Source organism: Miniopterus natalensis, chromosome X (genome assembly GCF_054644295.1).
Source record: "Miniopterus natalensis isolate mMinNat1 chromosome X, mMinNat1.hap1, whole genome shotgun sequence".
NCBI lineage: Eukaryota > Metazoa > Chordata > Mammalia > Chiroptera > Miniopteridae > Miniopterus > Miniopterus natalensis.
This window is the reverse complement of record NC_142103.1, coordinates 30,117,164-30,132,024: the sequence shown is the minus strand read 5'-3', so window position 1 is coordinate 30,132,024 and position 14,861 is coordinate 30,117,164.

Sequence of the window (14,861 nt, the reverse complement as noted above, 5' to 3'; positions counted from 1 at the left end):
AGTCACACACCTGGGTATTAACCCTCCACACAGAAATATTGGTATTGAGTAGTACTTGGTGCATTGTAGATTTGGGCTCTTATGACTGTTCTTAAGGAAGAGATATGCAGCCTATATGCAGGAAAAAGATTCTTGGGTTATACCTACACTCATAGGTTAATTTATTATGACCCTATTGCATCAAAAAGCTGATGATTAAAATCCAGTGATTGCAGATTGTTTTTAACCTCAATGTTTCAACGATCTTTATTTCTTTCTAAATTATTTTGTGTGTAAATGCTGGGCTTTCGATCTGATCTTTCTGGCCATATTAGGAAGAAATCAAGCACATCTTCATGGTGCTGATGAAATAATATGTATAAAAGCACAAAGTGAACTTCTCTATACCAAGCAAGAGTGAGGTAGTATTATTACCATGTGGCATTCCCCCAAGGGGATGTAGTGGCATGAAAATGGGTCTACCTCCGCATTGGCTTAAACTCTGTGCCTATATTCCTGCCCCATATAATATCGCTGGAAAAAGTAAACATCCCCAGAAACCTGACTTACAAAGTTTCCCCAGTGTCCTAATTCCATGGGAGTTTGAATGGACCACTAAATGGAGGTATTTTAACCCTGTTTACTAGTCTTTTCAATGCTACAAATGACCATTTACTTTCTTCCTATCTGACCACTTTGCATGATCGTGCCCTCTCCCTCCCCCTTCCTCTCCCCCTCCCTCTCCCCTTCCTCTCCCCCTCCCCCTCCCCCTCCCCCTCCCCCTCCCCCTCCCTCTCCCTCTCCCTCTCCCTCTCCCCCCTCTCCCTCTCCCTCTCCCCTCTCCCCTCTCCCTCTCCCTCTCCCTCTCTCTCTCTCTCTCTCTCCCTCCCCCCTCCCCCCCTCCCTTCCCCTACACTCCCTCTCCCTGTAAAATGGGAATACAAGCACTAACTCAATTAAGGTTTCACGGTGGTAGGAAGTTGGGTTAATATTGACAAAACACGTTGTAATTTAAAAGGTCCATTCTAACATTAATGGACATTATTAGAGAATTGCATTGCAGCTTAATGAAGTGATGACTCAACTGACATTACATTTTGGATCCCAATTAACCAGTTTTAAGCCCACTGAGTCTGAGTGCCCAGATGATCATTTTTATGGTAAGGAACTGATTTTGCTTGGGTTTACATGCTTTTACAGATTTTTTTCTAGCTATATTTATAGCAAAAATGTACTATTCAATTATGAGGGCTTTAAAAAGAATTGCATGTCTTGACCCTCCCATTAGAAATATATAATCAAAATATTAGAGAAAATTCCAAACACAAGTACAGGGTTATTGGATATCCAGACATTGTGTTCAACAAATTATAAATTTCTTGGTAAATGTAACATTAAAAACTTGCCTATAAAGTGATTTTCTATACATCAAATCCTATTTTTCTTTTGTCTGTCATTCACAGAGTAAAATACATAAAATGTATAATATAGAAACGGAATCATTTCCTGAAACTTGAGGTTGTTACTTTAAAAAAAAAAAAATCCCCATTCTAAAAGGGAAATCAAATAGCTTCAAGAACAGGGACCCATAATATGGGAATCATTAGCATAATTGAAGCACACATGTTTTTAATATGTTTTTGTTTCATGTGAATAGCGTATGGCATGCCTCTCATTGCAACAGGGAGACAAAAAGAGGAAATGCATTGACAGTCTAGTACTTAGCTAGGGCCAGGGTTCTGGTAACTTCTCAAAATCTTAGGTTAAAATAACAGCACAGATGGGTGGAATATGGGAGCACATGCCTATGGTAAGTATTGCTAAACTACTGGAAGGTGAAATTAGTCAGACATCATGTTTTCCAAGTTTATAGCATATAAAACCCCTATGCTTTTTGAACTCTATAGATACTAAATTTACTTCTCAGGGGTGTTTCTATAGGTTCATTCCCAAGAGGATCTAGCTTTCCACTCATTTTATTAATCTGATTTGCTCAATTGTAAAGTGGGATTAGAAACTGTGCCAAAAGTTTCTGAATACATATTTGACCCATGTTAAAATAGGGCTCACCAGAAATCTAACTTTTGTATTGTTTCCTTTCCAGGTCTGGTTTGAGGTTTGATTAAAACAACTAAACATCAAAAGGAGAGCCTAGAGAAAGTGTAGCCCTTAATTCTTCTGGATCAGTGATTTTTCGGCTCATTGGTAATGCATAACCTCAGGTTCCATCTCCAGAAATTCTCGTTCAGTTGGAGAAAATCTCTACATATAGCAGATTCAGTTGCAGGTGGTCAGAAGTCCACATGGTGATAAGCACCGCTTTAGGGAATCTCTTAAAAAATATGGTGAAACCTGGTTAGTTTCTCACCATTTAAAACAATATTTTGCATACAATCTGTCTCCTGAGGTCTATGCAAGGACACCAATTTAAGATCTAGATCTATATCAAAGCAGAATGCATATTTAATTCATAAGTATTTTAGTTTTCTTTGGAAAACATTCACAGATTTAAAATTTAATATAATTGTCCTCAGCTTTTACATCTTATGGTATATAAGGTGATGGTATAAAATATTTGTGTACTTTCCTCCACAGAAAGAGGCTTTCATCTCTGAATTTGCCCTGAGTCCATCAAACTACTGAAGCTCACGGCTTCCCAGGCTGCTTTGGAGGATGGACTCACACTGCCCCCACTGTCACTGTGGTGGACAGTAAATTTCTTTGTGACAGGGCTACAAGCTGTTCATTTTAATAGCCTGCTCCTCCTTCCCCTACAACCTTGGTGGATAAGATAAAATAGGTTCTCAACATCTACCGTTAATTGGCTTAGCTTATTTTACTAATTACAAAGATGGCCTATGTACATCAGAGAAAATGTGTAATATAGAAATGGTCGGAAAATGCTTAATGACAATCTCATCCACTTTATCTTGGGGTTATTGTTTGGAAATACAGTTTTTATGAAAATATTACTTATTTTATTCTTTATACGATATACTTATCAGTATTTCCATATGTCTTTTTCAATCAAGAACCAAACATTACAAAGTAATATATATGATAAAAGAATCAATTTTTCTCATAAATATAAGTGATATTTTTCTTCTACATTTACATTTATTCTAAAACAACATGAATTTTTAAAATGAATATTGCCTTATCTTAACTCCAAGAGGTGGCCATTTTTAACAATCGGGTATTTTTATATATTTCATATATTTATACAATATATAAAAATATTGTTTTTATTTTATTACTTTTTAATATATTTTTATTGATTTTTAGAGAGAGAGGGAGAGAGAGAGATAGAAACCTCAATGATGAGAGAGTCATTGATCGGCTGTAGCCCGCAACCCGGGCCTGTGCCCTGACCGGGAATCGAACCCCGATCGCCTGGATCCTAGGTCAATGCTCAACCACTGAGCCACGTCCGGCTGGGCTAAAAATATTGTTTTTAAATATGTCTTTTAATATTGTTGACACTATTACAGATATCCCCCATTTCTGCGCCCCCGCCTTTACCCGCCCCCACGCAGCCCCCCCCACCCCTCACTCTGGCCATCACCACACTGTCGTCTGTCTCCATGGACTATACATATATGTTCTTTGGCTACTGTCTTCGCCTTCCTTCACTCAGTCCCCTCAACTCCCCTCCCTGCTGACCTCTGTCAGTCTGTTCCATGTACCCATGCCCCTGGTTCTATTTTGTTTGTCAGTTTATATTGATCATTAGATTCCACATATAGGCAAGATCATATGGTACTTGTCTTTCTCTGTCTGGCTTATTTCACTTAGCATAATAACCTCCAGGTCCCTCCATGCTGTTGTAAAAGGTAAGAGGTACTTCTATTTTATAGCTGCATAATGTTCCAATATGTGAATGTGCCACAGCTTTTTTATCTGTTCCTCTACTGATGGGCACTTGGACTGTTTCCAGATCTTGGCTATTGTAAATAACGCTGCTATGAACACAGGGGTGCACACATTCTTTCTGATGGGTGTTTTGGGATTCTTGGGCTATATTACCAAAAGTGGGATCACTGGTTCAAAAGGTAGTTCCATTTTTAATTTTTGAGGACACTCCACACTGTTTTCCACAGTGGTGGCACCAGTTTCCATTTCCACAATTGTACACAAGGGCTCCCTTTTCTCCACACCCTCGGGAGCACTTGTCCTTTGTTGATTTGTTGATGGAGCCATTCTGGCAGGTGTGAGGTGATCCATCATTGTCGTTTCAATGTGCATCTCTCTGATGATAACTGATGTTGAGCCTTTTTTCATGTGCCTATTGGCCATCTGTATGTCCTCTTTGAGAAGTATCTATTCAGGTCCTTTGCCCATTTTTTAATTTTTTGTTTATTTTTCTGGTGTTGAGTTATATAGGTTCTTTATATATTTTGGAAATTAACCCCTTTTCAGATGTATCATTGGCTAAATGTTCTCCCATACAGTGGGTTCCCTTTTCATTTTGTTGGTTTCCTTTGCTGTGCAGAAGCTTTTTAGTTTTATGTAGCTCCATTTGTTTATTTTTTCCTTTGTTTCCCCTGCCCTAGGATATATTTTGGCAAAAATATTGCTACAAGTGATGTCTGAGATTTGACTATGTTTTCCGTAGAATTTTTATGGTTTCTCAACTGACATTTAAGCTTTCTATCTATTTTGAGTTTATTTTTGTGTATGGTGTAAGTTGGGCGTCTAGATTCATTTTTTTTGCCTGTGCCTGTCCAATTTTCCCAACACCATTTATTGAAGAAACTGTCTTTACTCCATTGTATGCTCTTGCCTCTTTTGTCAAATATTAACTGGCTATAGAGACATGGGTTGATTTCTGGGGTCTCTGTTCTGATACATTGATTTTTTTGTCTGATCTTGTGCCAGTACCATGCTGTTTTGATTACAATGGCCTTGCAGTATAGTTTGATAACAAGTATTGTGATACTTCTGACTTTGTTCTTTTTTCTCAAGTTTCCTGAGGCCATTTGGGGTCTTTTTTGTTCCATATAAATTTTTTTCACATATTCGTTCTAGATCTGTGAAATATGCCATTGGTATTTTAATAGAAATTGTGTTAAATCTATAGATTGCTTTGTGTCATATGACATTTTAATGATTTTAATTCTTACAATCCATGAACATGGTGCATGCTTTCAATTATTTGTATCTTCCTCAATTTCTTTCTTTAATATCCTGTAGTTTTCCAAGTACAGGTCTTGTAAACCCTTGATTAAATTTATCCCTAGATACCTTATTTTTTGTGTTGCAATAGTAAATGGGATAGTTTTCTTAGGTTCTCTGATAGTTCATTATTGGTTAATAAAAATGTCACCTATTTCTAGATATTAATTTTGTATTCTGCTACTTTGACAAAATCATTTATTAGACCTTGTACGTTTTTGGTAGACTCTTTAGGATTTTCTATGTACAATATCATGTCATCTGCAAATAATGACAGTTTTACTTCCTCCATTCCAATTTCGATGCCTTTTATGCTTTCTTCTTGTCTGATGGCTGTGGTGAGGACTTCCAGTACTATGTTGAATAAGAGTGATGAAAGCGGACATCCCTGTTTTGTTCCTGTTCTTAGGGGAAATGGTTTTAGTTTTTGCCCATTGAGTATGATATTGGCTGTAGGTTTGTCATATATGGCCTTTATTATGTTGAGGTATGATCCTACTATGCCCATGTTGCTGAGAGTTCTTATCATAAATTGGTGCTGGATTTTCATTGAATGCATTTTCTGCATCTATTGATATGATCATGCAATTTTTATCCTTCATTATGTTTATGTGATGTATCACATTTATTGATTTGCTAATATTGTACCAACCTTGCTTCCCTGGAATAATTCCCACTTGATCATGGTGTATGATCTTTTTTTAAAAAAAAAATTATCTGTATTGTTGAAAGTATTACAGATGACCCCCTTTTCCTCCAAGGCCTTCTCCACACTATTGTCTGTGTCTATAGGTTATGAACATATGCATATAAATTCTTTGATTAACCTCTCCCCATCCACCCCCCCACTCCTGCCTTCCCTCTGAGATTCATTAGTCTGTTCCATGCTTTATGTGTACAATGTTTTTAATGTATTGCTGGATTGGATTTGCTAATATTTTGTTGAGGATTTTAACATCTATGTTCATCAGGGATATTGGCCTATAATTTTCTTTCCTTGTAGTGTCTTTATCTAGTTTTGGAATTAGGATAATTCTGGCCTTGTAAAAAGAGCTTGAAATTCTAACCTCCTCTTGAATTTTTTGGAATAGTTTGAGGAGGATAGGTGTTAGTTCTTCTTTGAATGTTTGGTAAATTCACCTGTGAAGCCAGCCATCCAGTTTAGGACTTTTGTTTGCTGTTTGTTTTTTTTAATTACTACTTCAATTTCATTACTTGTTATCAGTCTATTCAGGTTTTCTGATTCTTCCTGATTGACTCTTGGAAGACAGTATGTTTCTAGGAATTTATCAATTTTGCCCAGGTTTCATATAAGTGCATTTTGTATATTATATATGTATAGTATCTTTATCATATTATCTACACACAAATGTATACATATGCAAGATTATATTATTTTTATATTGCATAAATTGCTTTTTTCACCAAAATCAAAATGTTATGAATATTTCTAAAATTAGTTCATGTAAATCAACTTCACTCATTTAAATCTAATAGTTGCCTATCACTCAATCAATATTTTTGAACTTATATTAATTAATTACATAATAAATTAATGACTTAGCTAACATCTTATTGTATTCTCTTAGAAATGAGTAAGACTGCAAGTAAATGGATATGACTTTTTTTCCTTATAGTATAATAGAATTCCAGAATTATTTTTTTAATTCTCATTTAGGATATAAAATTTCTCTTTAAGAAACTAGCCAGATCATTACTGGATTTTAAAGATCAGGGAATTAACATGAATTTATACCTCTTCCCAAAACTAAATACATGTAAAATTCCTTTCATCCAGTGTCAATTCTATCACTTCATTTTGTCAGGCCACTAGGCTGACTCATTTTTTTCTGATCCTTTAGAGGGTCTGCCACCTGCCTTTTGTTTTGGACCGCAGGACTCTGAATCCTACTGCTATAACAATAGGTATAGTGATAATGCTTTAATGGCACCACTTAATACATTATCTGAGAGAAGAATAATGGTGAGAAACCTCAAGGTCAGCAGTGTTTACTTTGAGAAATACTCAGCAATAGATCTGAGAAGCCCTTCAAATGCTTCCAGCATCTATTACTCTGCTCTGCCTGCGGTTAACTAAGATTTCCTTTCTTTTTCCTCCATTTTCAGTAAAGCAAAATAGTTCCAGTTCCAGAAAAGTGACAGCCCTTGATGTTAACATATCAAGTTTAGTTCAAAGGACAGGTTGAAGAAAACAGACAAGATTATATCCTAAGAGTTTTCCCATAGATTTAGAGTGAAAATTTGGACCAATACATTTGTTTTCAGCAGAAAAGAGGATGCTCCAAGAACCCTTAGTTGAGAGTACAGAATTATGAAAAATATGGTAAAAGTCACTTGTAACTATTCTGTCTAGAAATTTTTAGGGTATTCACTGTCCCTAGGGATCACATCTAAAATTAGAAATCTAGGAGTAAACAAATAAAATCTGAACTACTTCATGCAAAGGATAATAGAGTTTGGAATAAATTCCTAGGACAAAAATGAAGCATGGATATAAGTAGGCCAATTTCATAAAGAAAATAAGGCTGACAAAGAATATTGAAAGAAAATGTCAATCTTGAGTTAAGATAAAAAATTTCTGGGTGCAGGAATAAAAGACCAGAGAGCCTGCACATTTTCCGTGTAGTTAACCATTTTCAATTTTAAAAAGTGCCACAAAATATTTCTGAATGCATTTCATGCATCCCTTAAAATTATTTTTCACCTCTCTATCCCATATTACTATGCAGTAGAGAGGGGAAAGGGAATATTCTCTCTCGTCTTTCCATAAGAAAGGACTGAAGAAAAGCGTGTGTGTCTGTCTGTCTGTTCCTCTTTGTCTCTGTTCATAATGCATGTCTGCTTCCCAAAGTAACTGTGGTTGGCTTAGATGTGGATTACTCAAAGCCATACACCAAGTCAACATATAAAAAAAGGCTCCAGAGAGGATAGAGAGTGATATTGAGCTATGAAATCTGGACTAGTACACACTATAGCATCATAAACTGTTAGAGATGAAAAGTACCTCAGGGACCCATCTCTTCATTTTTTGGATGAAACTGAGGCTCAGCAAGTTAAATACAAAATTCCAAAGTTATCCAACTAGTTACTGGAAGAGCTGGCCTACAATTTTTTACGTGCTAAGATTTGAGAGGTGTTGGAAGGCCCTGTGTTTCAAAATATTTCCTGCAGAGCCTTCCGGAGGACTTGAAATTCCAAAGGTCAGAATCTTTCGTCTGAATTATTAATATCCTGCTGTTCCAAATATTGTCATGGATGAACTATCCACACTTTTATCTAAGGTCAATTCTTTCCACTTGTGTACGAGATCTCATCCTGTTACCTAGTCCAGCAATTAATCATCTCTCTCTATTCTTTATAGTCTATTTTCTCTCTTTAATGGATAATCCCCATCAGCATGTTTTTATTATTCTCTTATGCTTTTGTTAATCCCTTCCTGAGAAAAAAATACATTTTAAATCCTCTTTTGGCTCTGCTTTCATTGCCAGTGATAATTCTAATTCTTTACTCCCTTTAGCAGCAAATGTCCCTGAAAAAGTTCTCTACATTTGCTCCTGAATTCCTCCCTGCGCATTCTCTCCTAAACACACTTCATCTAGGCGTTACTCTCCTCACTACTCACTAAACCTGCTGTCCTTGAAATCCTCAATGATCAGCTCTCATCTATCAGACTTCACCTATCAGCTGTATTTGACAATAACTCCCTCTTTCCCTGACCCTTTTCCTTCACTTAGTTTCTAAAACACCACACTCTCAGGATTTGCCTTCTAGCTACTTATTTATTCCTTCCTGGTCTCCTTTGCTAATTCTTCTTTCTTTCCCAAACAGCTTAGTCTAGAGTTCAGTTCAGCTTGGAAATTCCATCCACTCTTAGCTTTTAAATAACATCTATATGCCAATACTGACTATATTTACATCTCTGGCTCAGATACCTGTACCAAGTTCAAGACTCATATATCCAACTACATACTCAGCATCTTCTCTTGGGTGTCCAGCAGATAGTTCAACTCTAACCCTGGATTCCTGCCCTTCGCGCCTTTGTTTTCTCCATCCTCAAGTTTTTGTGATTCAATAACTATCAACTCCATCCTTCAAATTATTAGACCAAAAATTGTAATTCTCTTTGGTTTATCTCACACCCCATATCCAATCAGCCACATTATGTGTGTGATTTTGTTTTCAAAATCACACACATAATCTGGCCACTTTTTATTACTTCCACCCTACTACTATCATCTTTCCTCTGGATTCATGCGCCGGCCTCCAAGCCGCTTTCTCTGTTGCTGACTTCCTTTGCGCTCTGTAGTGTACTTTCAGTACAGTTGCAAGAGTAGTGAGGTCCAGTTACTCCTCTATTAAGAGACTTTCAGTGGTTCCCCTTTTCACTCAGAGTTAAGTAAAAAATCATAAAAGAGACCTAAAAGATCCTATATGATCAATTCCCCCTTATTCTTTTTTTAAAATTTATCTTTATTGTTGAAAGTATTACAGATGTCTCCCCCTTTTCCCTCATTGATCCCCTCCACCCGGCATCCACCCCCGCAAGCCTTCTCTACACTGTGTCCATAGGTTATGCATATAAGCATCTAAATTATTTCATTAATCTACCTCCCCACTCCGGCCTTACCCCTCACAGTACCTCTTTAGTACTAGCCTCCTCGATTTTTTTTTTGAATAGCAACACATACCTAATTCTTTTTTTTCTCCTAAATATGTTTTTATTGATTTTAGAGAGAGATAAGAAGGAAGAGGGGGAGAGGGAAACATGGATGAGAGAGAACCATTGATCGGCTGCCTCCTGCATGTCCCCTACTGCAGATTGGGCCCACAACCTGTGCATGCGCCCTGACCAGGGATGAAACTAGGAATTGAGTTGGCAGCCTCTTGGTGCAAGGGACAATGCTCAGCCAACTGAGCCGCACTGGCCAGGGCAACATACTCTATTCTTAAAGCCTTTATTTCCTCTGCTGCCTGAAACACTTTTCTTCCAAATATCCACAAAGCTTGCTTTCTCAAGCCCTTTGAGTATTTTTTCTCATATCACCCTCTTAGTGAGGTTCACTGCATTTAAAATTGCAAACTCCCCCACCAAAATCACAATTTCTTTACAGGGTCCCACTTTTTGTCCCATAGCACTTGTCACTTTCTAATGGGCTACTTGATTTACTTTGTTCCCTGATAGATCCCAAAGCCCTAGAATGATACCTTGCACATGTAAGTGGCACAATAATGAATTGTTAATTGAGTGAATGAGTGAATTATTTAATGACCCTACATTGCATATAACCTTCTAATTTTCAAAGTTGTATCCTTAGCAATCCTTTGCAATTCTGTGACATAAGAGCACAAATTTTAATTGTATGCTTATACAGATGTGGAAATTGAAGCTCAGAGGTAATGGTTCTGACTGTGTCCTAAACATCTCTAGTAAAATCATGCATGTCACCAGGAAAATACTGCACATTAACAATTTGGCAGCCATTAACCAATTAGCAAGACTTAATTTATCAATAGTAGCTAAGGTTCTGAAAGAATAAATGCAAATAAATTTTGATAGGCCCAATCACGGGGTATTGTTCTATAATAATTGCTTTGAGCAATAAGAGAGAAATGAGAGTCAGGGAGCAGAATACAAATATTTCACATAGAGAGAAATAAAATATATGTGATAAGAAAAACTTCATGTGCATTTTCTACATTAACCTCCACGTGGAAGTAAGTAATAGAGTCCAGGACTATTTAAACACAGCATTATTTTTATTCCTTTTAAGTAGTATGGTATATGTGTCTGTGTTTTATTCCTGACGTGTGCAGAATCTTACCTTAATATAAAACATTTTAAGTGGGGATATCATTTCATTTAATAAAAAAAGGCCTTTTCAATCTCTAATCTGTAGACTAGTTTTTTAGCTAAATCTGAAGTGAGAAGGAAAGCTGAAGTATGGAAAACTTGAAACATTTATTTCCCGAATTTGAATTTTAATGGGTTATGTCAGCAAAGGTAGAGTTCATAAATGGTCTATGAAGACAGAATTCTCCCACGGGGTAAAACAGATACATTCATTAATGATAGCAATGACCATTTCTTGAGTGCTTACTTTGTACCAGGCACTACTAAATGCTTTTCATGAATTAATTTATTTAACTCACATGAAAGTCTATGAGTTAAGTAGTACTATTTTGTCCTTTCTACAGATTAGAAGACTGAGGCTCAGAGCAATTTAATAGCTTGCCCATACGTAGATTCAAGCCCTGAATGTTAGAATTAAGAGCTCAGCTTTTAACCATTATATTATAAATGATAAAGTAGCATAGATCCTCTAATTTCTTCTTACCAAGTAGTTCTGATTAATTTTTCCCATAAAATATTTACAAGAAACAAAGAAGAATATTGCAATCAGCATTTAGTAATTTGGGCAGTGCTTCATTTATTTATATAATGCCATTTAGAAAGTGCCACTTGGATAATGCTTGGCCATATATTCTGGCCAAGTGAATTCCTACTTAGTGTCTTTCATACCAATACTTTGCCATCCCTGAGGATGTTTCAATGGAATTTAAAGACTGATTTAATACAAATAGATTAATCAAAGTACATGGGTAATTCTTTTTTGAAATTTTGTTAACTCCAAATTTTAATTTTTAATTTTCCTGAGATTTCAGCATCATGTATTCTTTTCAGCCTCTCCATTTTTAATATGTGGTAACATTTTGAGAAGTATAATTGTTCTTTTTCAACAATGAAATTCAAACACAATATTATGTTACTGTCTCATTTTAAACTTTGCTAAGTTGTTTACGAGTGACATCATATTGGGGATATATCAGTTTAAAAAGTACAGGAATTATAAAGACAAAAAAGTAATACAGTGATGTTGCATGACATATATAGTTAGATTCATGAGTTGTAGCAAAAAGTCTTCTTATTTCAAGTAAAATATGATCCATTTCTGACCAGTCTACTGTTCCCTTAGCTTATTCTCCAACTGGAATTCCAGCTCTCTTCCCCCTTTATGGATGCAAAGTGGCAAACAGGTGAAACTCAATGTGCAATGCTGTGCTAATTGGAAAAACACAGCCGGGCACATGACTTCTAAGGTGAGAGCTGTACTGTGCAGTGGGCTTGAGTCACGAGGAAGTCCTTAAAGCAAAGTGAGCTATTCAACAGAATCAAAATGTAGTTCCCTAGATTACTAGGCATAAGCAAGGACCTTCGAATGAGTTCTGACACATTTGCTGTTGAATTGTACCTATTTAGTGCCCTCATGTCACTCACGACTCGTTATTCACATGCTCTTTTGGAACCGTATCTGTCACCTACTTATCCACCTTTAAGACCCAAGCTCATTAATTTCCTTGCCTGCTGTTTTTCATTTCCTACTCTTTTGTCTCTTACAGCCATACCTTTTAAACTTGACATTTACCTAGGATACATGCTTTTGGTAGCAACATTCTGCACATGTGCGGTCACTGACATTAATATTATATTTGTGGGTTTTTTTTCACTTAAGACTGTGAGTCAGAGATGGCAGGGCGCATTTGAAGATAAGTCCTCTTAGTAGACTCTGTGAGACAACAGTGATTTCAGAATTAATCCAGAGTATATAGGTACTCACCCAATATCCTAATCCTTTTCATAACATGTTATGCAGAGGGTCATCCAACCTCTACTAAATCATTTCTAGGGAGAAGGAAGCTGATACGCTATGAGAAGCATAATATTCCATTGCTAGGCTTTAGAAATCTGTTCTTTTATTCAGCTTAAATCTGGGTTCCTGCGAGTTATATCTGATTTTTTTTTTTCTATTATCCACCTTTTTTGGCAATATAAACTAAGTCTAAATCTACCGTATAATAGTATGATTGGAATTCTGGAAAATAGATATATTCTCTTGTCAAAATTTATCTTCTCTAGTCTAAACTTCCTCTATTCCTTTAAGTTCCTCAAACAACATTTTTTTTTTTTTTACCATCAGGTTTCTCATCTTCCTTTGAATTCAAGTTTTTCTAAAAGATAGCACCCAAATGCTGACTTCCAAGATCTACTGCACTACCTTTATAAGCATAACATATATATTTGCATTAAGATCTTTATTTTTTTAAGTTAAGCTTGATAAGGCCAAATACAAAGCTCTAGGGCATATTTCCAGAATTGGGCCATAATATTGGCAATAATCCATGAATTATTTTGAGTAGAGTAATTCAATCAACATTATCCAGTCTATGTTCCTCAATCTTTTTCACTGGGTTATAACAAAAAAAAAAGTCTTCTCCAGTGTATGCCTAAAATCAAGGAAAAATATAATGCTAGCAAGTATACCATAAAAGGAAATGATGTAGGGTGCCACATCAGCAAGATGGTAAAGAGGAAGTCCTGGACTCTGCTTTCCCCCACAAACTCACCTTTCAGCAACAATTCAGGAACAAATTCTTTTGTGAGAAATACAGAAATGAATTAAAAAGCTCCTGCATCCCAGGTGAACATAAAACCACACTCAGTGAAATTGATATGGACAGATTCAGGACATTCTCTTACCAGTATCCTTACTCCCAGCATGGTGACATATGATCAGGAATAGATGCCCTAGCACCCAGCTTCTCCTGGAGGAAGGAAAGAGTTAGTTCATGCATGCAATGCCACAAAATTTCCAAGAAGGCTCCCCAGAGGACTAGATTTTATCTTGCCAATTTTGGGGCTCTGATAGATATAGCTGGTAGAAAGTATAGTTTCTCCTTGATGCTCAGCTCAGCACAAAACAGGTGAATGAAAAATCCCAGCTTTTAGTTTCCCTCTGGGGAGAGAAAAACTTGACCCATACATCCAACGCCCCAACTCCTCTAAGACTATCCAAAGGGCTGGCATCTGTCCTGCTAGTCTTGGAGCTAGGCCACAGTCTAGCCACCTGGAGAACAGAAACAGTAATATGAGTTTTCAAAGGCCATGGATACACTTCCTGGCTCAGCACAGAGTGAACAGACCAAAACCACAGCTCCCTACTTCTTCCTGGAGAGGAAATAAGTTTGTCCAGGATGGAAATCCACAGATTTTCTGATGACTTCCCAAATGATTGGCTTCTGACTTATTTGTCTCCAAGTGCTTATGGGACCTGGCACAATCTAGCTATCTGGGTGAAAGTGAAACAGAGATGGATATTTGGGATGTCAGTCAACATAAACCCCACCAACATGTGTTTCATCACATAGTGAACAGATGAAAAAGCCATCTCCTAAATTTTCCCAGGAGAGGGAAAAACTTCGATGGGGTGTCCAATGATCCAACTCTTCTGAGGGCTGCCTAAGAAACTGGTTTCAGTCTCTTTCGTCTCAGTACACTGATGGGACTTGCATAACTTAGATCCCTGAGGGCTGTAAAGAACAAATAAAGCGTGTTAAGCGCAAAGATTTGAGAGGTTCCCAGAATCTCTATTTGAGCTGATGAGTGGGGATTTCCTGGATAAGGCAAGAGAGGTGGCTTCTTTGCCTAATGTGCAGACTCCAACACTTAGATTCAAGTAAAATGAAAAAGCAGGCGAAAATGTTCTCAACAAAGGGATAAGATAAATTTCCAGAAATAACTCCTTTTGAAATAGAATTACGTGATTTGTCTAAAAGAGAATCCAAAATAATTGCCCTAAAGATGATCACTGAGGTTGAAATATATATATATTTCAACAAAGAGAAAATAT